The sequence below is a fragment of the Bufo bufo genome, chromosome 9, assembly GCF_905171765.1.
Source record: "Bufo bufo chromosome 9, aBufBuf1.1, whole genome shotgun sequence".
In the NCBI taxonomy this organism is placed as follows: domain Eukaryota; kingdom Metazoa; phylum Chordata; class Amphibia; order Anura; family Bufonidae; genus Bufo; species Bufo bufo.
In genome coordinates this window covers 175915523-175921522 of record NC_053397.1, presented here as the reverse complement: position 1 = coordinate 175921522, position 6000 = coordinate 175915523, and positions in this window count along the sequence as shown.

Sequence of the window (6000 nt, the reverse complement as noted above, 5' to 3'; positions counted from 1 at the left end):
ATTTGAGTGGTCCCTAACACTAGTTCCTACCTGTTTATGGGCCATGACAGCCACACAAAGTCCAGGGAATGCAGGTCAGCATGCAAGCCAAGCACACTCTGCTTTTAACCCCGTCCGGTGCTATTACAGCTTTCATCGGATCCAGGGATGCAAGTACCAACATGCATGCTGAGCCCACTATATACTTCTCCTAGAGCCAAATGGCTACTGGTAGGTTCTATATAAGCAGACTCAGTTTTATACTGACTTTAAAACCAGCCTCCAGGACAGATTGACTGGTCAGGTGTGCATGACTCCAAGGAGATCGCCACGCCTCCAATATATACTACAAAGAAAAAATGTGGGGGATTGGGTCAGCACAACCTGTATGTAGGTGCACATCACTATGGCGAAATACATATACAAATTTGTATTTTCCATTTGTATATGTATTTCGCCATAGTTATGTGCACCTAGATACAAGTTGTGCTGACCCAATCCCCCACATTTTTTCTTTGTAGTATATATTGGAGGCGTGGCGATCTCCTTGGAGTCATGCACACCTGACCAATCAATCTGTCCTGGAGGCTGGTTTTAAAGTCAGTATAAAACTGAGTCTGCTTATATAGAACCTACCAGTAGCCATTTGGCTCCAGGAGAAGTATATAGTGGGCTCAGCATGCATGTTGGTACTTGCATCCCTGGATCCGATGAAAGCTGTAATGGCACCGGACGGGGTTAAAAGCAGAGTGTGCTTGGCTTGCATGCTGACCTGCATTCCCTGGACTTTGTGTGGCTGTCATGGCCCATAAACAGGTAGGAACTAGTGTTAGGGACCACTCAAATGAGGCGACCTTGACGTGGTGAGTGGCTTATTACGCTTTGGCCAAAATGTACACCAATGTCTCATCCAGCATGGAGGCAGGGCAGAAGGCTGGATGCAGAGTGCGATCACATTTGTATTTTCCGTTAGCTGGAGGTGATTCCCTCCTTTTATAGGGGAGGCTCATTAAAATTCTGCCGGTCCTACCAGTCCACGGGGGGTGGTTAACCCCATCTGTGCTGCTGTTAGGACTAAGGGAAAACAAATTATCGTTAGAAATTAACGATTTCCCTCCTTATCTGTTCTGTGAGCTCTAGAGCTGAAAACAAACATAGTGGAAAATAAGATAAAGGATGTCCCAGCAGTACAGTGCTGCCAGACTTCCATAGAAAGGAGACATTCCCTGCTTCTAAGTGAAATGCATCTAGGTGTGCAACTAAAACAGGGAATAATATGGCTGAAATAGACATTAGGGAAACTGAAAAAAACAGTTTCTTCATAGTTTTGATTGTACAGAGAGACACATTCTTATGCTTTTAGAAAGAAATATGGTCAAAGCAAAAATAATTACTCATCTCACTGATTTCCCCGCAAACATCACTGACATTTTTTTAAAAAGCTGCTCCAGTCCCTTCTTTTCTCGACTTTGAGGTCCCAATTTCACACATAAGAAATAGCTTGAAATGCCTGCTCAGTCAATCACTGACTGAGATGACTGTATGTCAAGTCAGGACCAGGAAGTGGAAAGCAGCATGGCCCAAAGCAGTGCTGGAACATCAGCTTTTTAAATGTTTGTTAAAAATGTTCTACCCTGAAAAACTCCTTTAAAGAGCATCTGTGAGCATGATCAACCCCATTAAACAAGGTATACTGCCAGTAATGATTAATCATGCTGAGTATACTTCCCCAATGCTGAGATCTGAACTGAGCATGCACTGGCTCAACATTCACCAGTGCATGTGAAGTGACCCGGGAGGAGCTGGAGTGGCGGAGTGGCTGTCCCAGTCAATCATGATGGCTTGAGCCATGCAGTGAAAGAAGGGCACACCCTTTATTCCTCTGGGGCACACCCTGGTTCTGGGGTGTTTCAAGTGCAATGACCAGCATGTGGTGTAGGAGTCAGGAAACCAGCTCAGATATAGAAGACATCTCTCTTTACTGTAGTGCAAAATAAGAAAAGTAGTACATCCAACTATAGCAAATCTCAGTTCCAACTGTACACTGCAATTTTCTCCCAGATAACAGTGTATGGGTTTAGGCAAGGATGAAAGTTATGGCCATCTTCCCTCTCTATCTAGCTACAGTCTCTCTCAACAGAATCTACATATGGTGAGCAATAAATAGTACTCTGGCAAGAGTGGCTATAGTGTCCACCATAGGACACAAGGTTTTGAAAGCACATCTGGACAGGACATGTCCAAGTGTAAAGGATGTCTTAACAGTTTCCCTCACATACAGCAAAATCTGAATGGCTGTATTAGAAGATTACCTTGCTGACTCCTATACTTGCCCTTCTCCAATTCTCTCCTTTATCTTTCTCTCTTTCTGTGGATCTTGCAGTAATTTATGCAGAGATCTTTTAGTCTCTGTAGCTGTCTTGGGCCTGACAAGAGGAAGCATAAGGCACTGCTTCCTTTCTCTCAGAACTTTCCCTATACACTAACTATAGCTAGGGGTAGAGCCAGCCACCACTAAGCTACCTCCTGCAAATGGCTGAGCCAGGGTTATTAACCCTGGGTTTGTCATCCATACAGAACTATACTGAGTGCAATACGTAACATAGCATAACAATGCATGACATAACATTTAATAACAAACCATTTGCAGATACCTTCTGCACTGAGGTATTGCACATGCGCAGTTCAGATTTCAGCATCAGGAAAAGTGGTGGAGCGGTTCTCCAAAGGGACAGGTCCACCCCTCATAGATCCGCATTAGCATATGAATTAAAGCGCCAATTTCTCTACAATGGGGCCACTGATTTCAACTAACAGATTGTTTAACTCATCATGATTGATTCTAACAGGCGGCATCCATGGTTTAATAGGATTGATCATGCTGACAGATGCTCAGTAGATACTACTTACTGTTCTTCATCAATTTTCTACTTTCCTTTGAATTTCTTTTGGCATGGCCTTCATCTATACAGCTAAACAACCTTTTGGGGAGCTGCAGAAAGTGATTGTCTAGGTCTGTGATGGCTAACCTCTGGCACTCCAGCTGTGGTAAAACTACGACTCCCAAGATGTACAGTTGCTTGGGTATTCTCAGAGTATTTTTTTCTGATTTGATATTTCATTTCGTACTGGTGTTTTTGTTCCATATTCCATACAAATCGATTAGAAAAAAAGTATTCACCCCTTGAAGAATATTTTTGCAAGTTTGCAGGAAGTTCAATTTAACCCTATAGCTTAGACTTGCCTGTTCCCATTAATGACCTGAAATTGTACCCCACTTTACATTGGAAACTATACACAAATTACACAATACACAATATACACAAAAAATAAATATTTCTTTACTTTTGCCAATCTGAAATCAATTTCTAGCTGAATAAATGTTTTTTTTTTCCTAGCTTGTTCAAAAAGGAGTATAGGCAGAATAGAAGCATAGTAAATGACGTTAGTAATACTGAAGTAGGCAGCTCCACTTCCCATTCTCCTGGCTACAATAGCAAGAATGGGCTGTGAGTAGTGAGATATTCTGCGCAGCTGTGTGGGTGTATTTGTATAAATGGATTTTGTGTTATATTGTATGTGTGACCACCGTGTAATACCACGCTGCGCAGTCTGTCATTTATTTAGCTTCAGACGTGTCGGGTTTGTCAATTTATTCTGTTACAGTTCCGTGATCTCTATCTGTGTTCAGGTCTTGTGCAGAGCTTTGGAGCTCTTGTTCCTATCCATTAAGTTGTAAATTATAAGAAATTCTTGTATACTGAAGCCTTGAGCGCTCAGAGATAGAAATATTGTATAATTAGCACGTAAATATGTGCACAAATAAACCAGTACAATGGTGCATTGCTGTAATTAAGTATTTCAAGGAGAATAGACTAGTACTCTATCAGGTAAGTGCGGTCTGCTGGGTTTTGATGTTTCTTGCATTGCTGATGATGCTTAAGGGTCAATTGACATGCAGGCTAATAACTGAATGTATGGAAAGTAGGGTGAAAATGAAGGCCCCTAGGATTTTCTTCAGGGTTTCCTATAATTAACTCAGCACTGTTCAGTCTTTGGATATAATACCTATGTTTTCTTGACATCATACACCCATATTCATAGAAATTTTATTTTATTTTTTTAATTGTATGTTGTTTTTATTTTACATTTCACAAGTATTATGCAGTTGAAAAATAAATATAAAATTGTATCTGCAAGGTACTGCTCATTAGAAGGTAGGTACAAGAAGGAAGGTAGGTAGAGGATTGAACTTGACAGAATGAGAGCTTTGCTGTTCTCTGCAGCGTATTGATTACTGTAATGTGAGAAGACTTGACCAGCCGTAGGGTCAGGCTACCTCTAATTGATCTACCACACCTCACTTCTCCTTGGTCTGACTGATGGTCTGAAAATAGCGTTAAAAGGAAGGTGCACAATGTTTCCTGGTTGGGGGCCACGTTGTCAGACTGAACCAATAGCAATGGGCGAAAATAAAATTTAAAGGGGTATTAACAACTGACATACTATATTTATAGTATATTGAACATACAGTATATACCATTAATGTCTAGCTACAGTTCCAGGACTCCCATCTAATGGTAGAATTCATTAAAAATACATGTGAGCAGCCACAAGACATAGACATACATGTCTGTTACCAGATGGTTGGGGGCCGCACAGAATGGTATCAAGAGCCGCATGTGACCCCACCTGGGGCCGCAGGTTGTGCACCCCTGACCTATTGTTTAAATCACATTTTTGTGTTAAACATATTTTTTTGAATTTTTGACAATATTTATTTTAATTTTCCATCTATGTATACATATATTTTTAATATTGTGTCCTTTTCACACTCACTACTAGGCCTAATACTATGTTTAGACTTCCTGTTCTGTACGGGTAGCTTTTCAGTAGCCATCACATTATCCTCATAGACACAATTACAATGTCTAGATAGCACATGCTCATCCTCCATTCACAACAGGTGATATCACAGCTTATCTACTCCCTCCTGGCCTCTGCACAGACCACACAGCATGCCTAGAAAAATCTCCCATAGCAGTTATTGAGGTCCTCTCCATGTGGCCTCAGACACAATGAACAGGAAGTCGACATATTTTAGGCCCAGTGGTCAGTGTGAAAACTGCATGATTTTAGGTTTCTTTTTTTAAATAGATAGGGACATGGAAATTTACATAAAAAATCATTGATTTAAAAAATATGTTTAACATACAAATTTGACTTAAAGAGGGAAGATAATATTCTTCTTTTTAGATGTATAGTAGGTGAGACCCGGAAATAGCTTCATTATGATGGATGGTTTTCAAACATCTTCACATCTCGACATCTTACCAATCTTTACATAAAGGTGGGTTAGAGCCTTCAACCCAGTTGCATATATGACAGGTTCTGCTGATGTGAACAGAGTGCATATGAGCTGCCCCCTCTCACCTTGTGTTTGCTGTCAAGGGAAACAAGGTTCAGCATGGTTATATTTTAACACGATCCATCTTTTCTTCAACCAGAATTGCTGTCAGTGATAGTAGGAATCTTCCCAGGGAATAACCATGCATGCCTGGAGACAAGATTGCTTAAGGTAAGCAGTGCTGTCAGGTGATTAGTGCTTCGACCCTTAAAAGGGTTGTGTATGTTTGGAAGTTTTTTTGGAAATCGCCCCTCCTGGTCAGACCTCCGAGGGTAGGCATATTTACTTGCTTCCCGGCACTGGCTCCCAGCTCCTGCGCTCTCCGGCCTCTGCTGCTCCGCTTGGGTCTCTGGATGTAAACTTCCAGTTTAACGCTGCTGCAGCCAATCACTGCCCGCATCGGTGACCTGCTTCCCTTGTGTTCATGTGACCACTCAAATAATGCAAGGGGAGCAGATCACTACTGCAGCCAGCAATTCGCATCAAACCAGAAGTTTACACCCAGCAGTCGAGACTGGAGAGCGCAGAAGCTGAGAGACAGCATTGGGAAGTAGGTAAGTATGCTTCTCTTTGCAGGTCTGCCCAGGAGGGGAAGGGGGAAGGGGGGTGCCAAA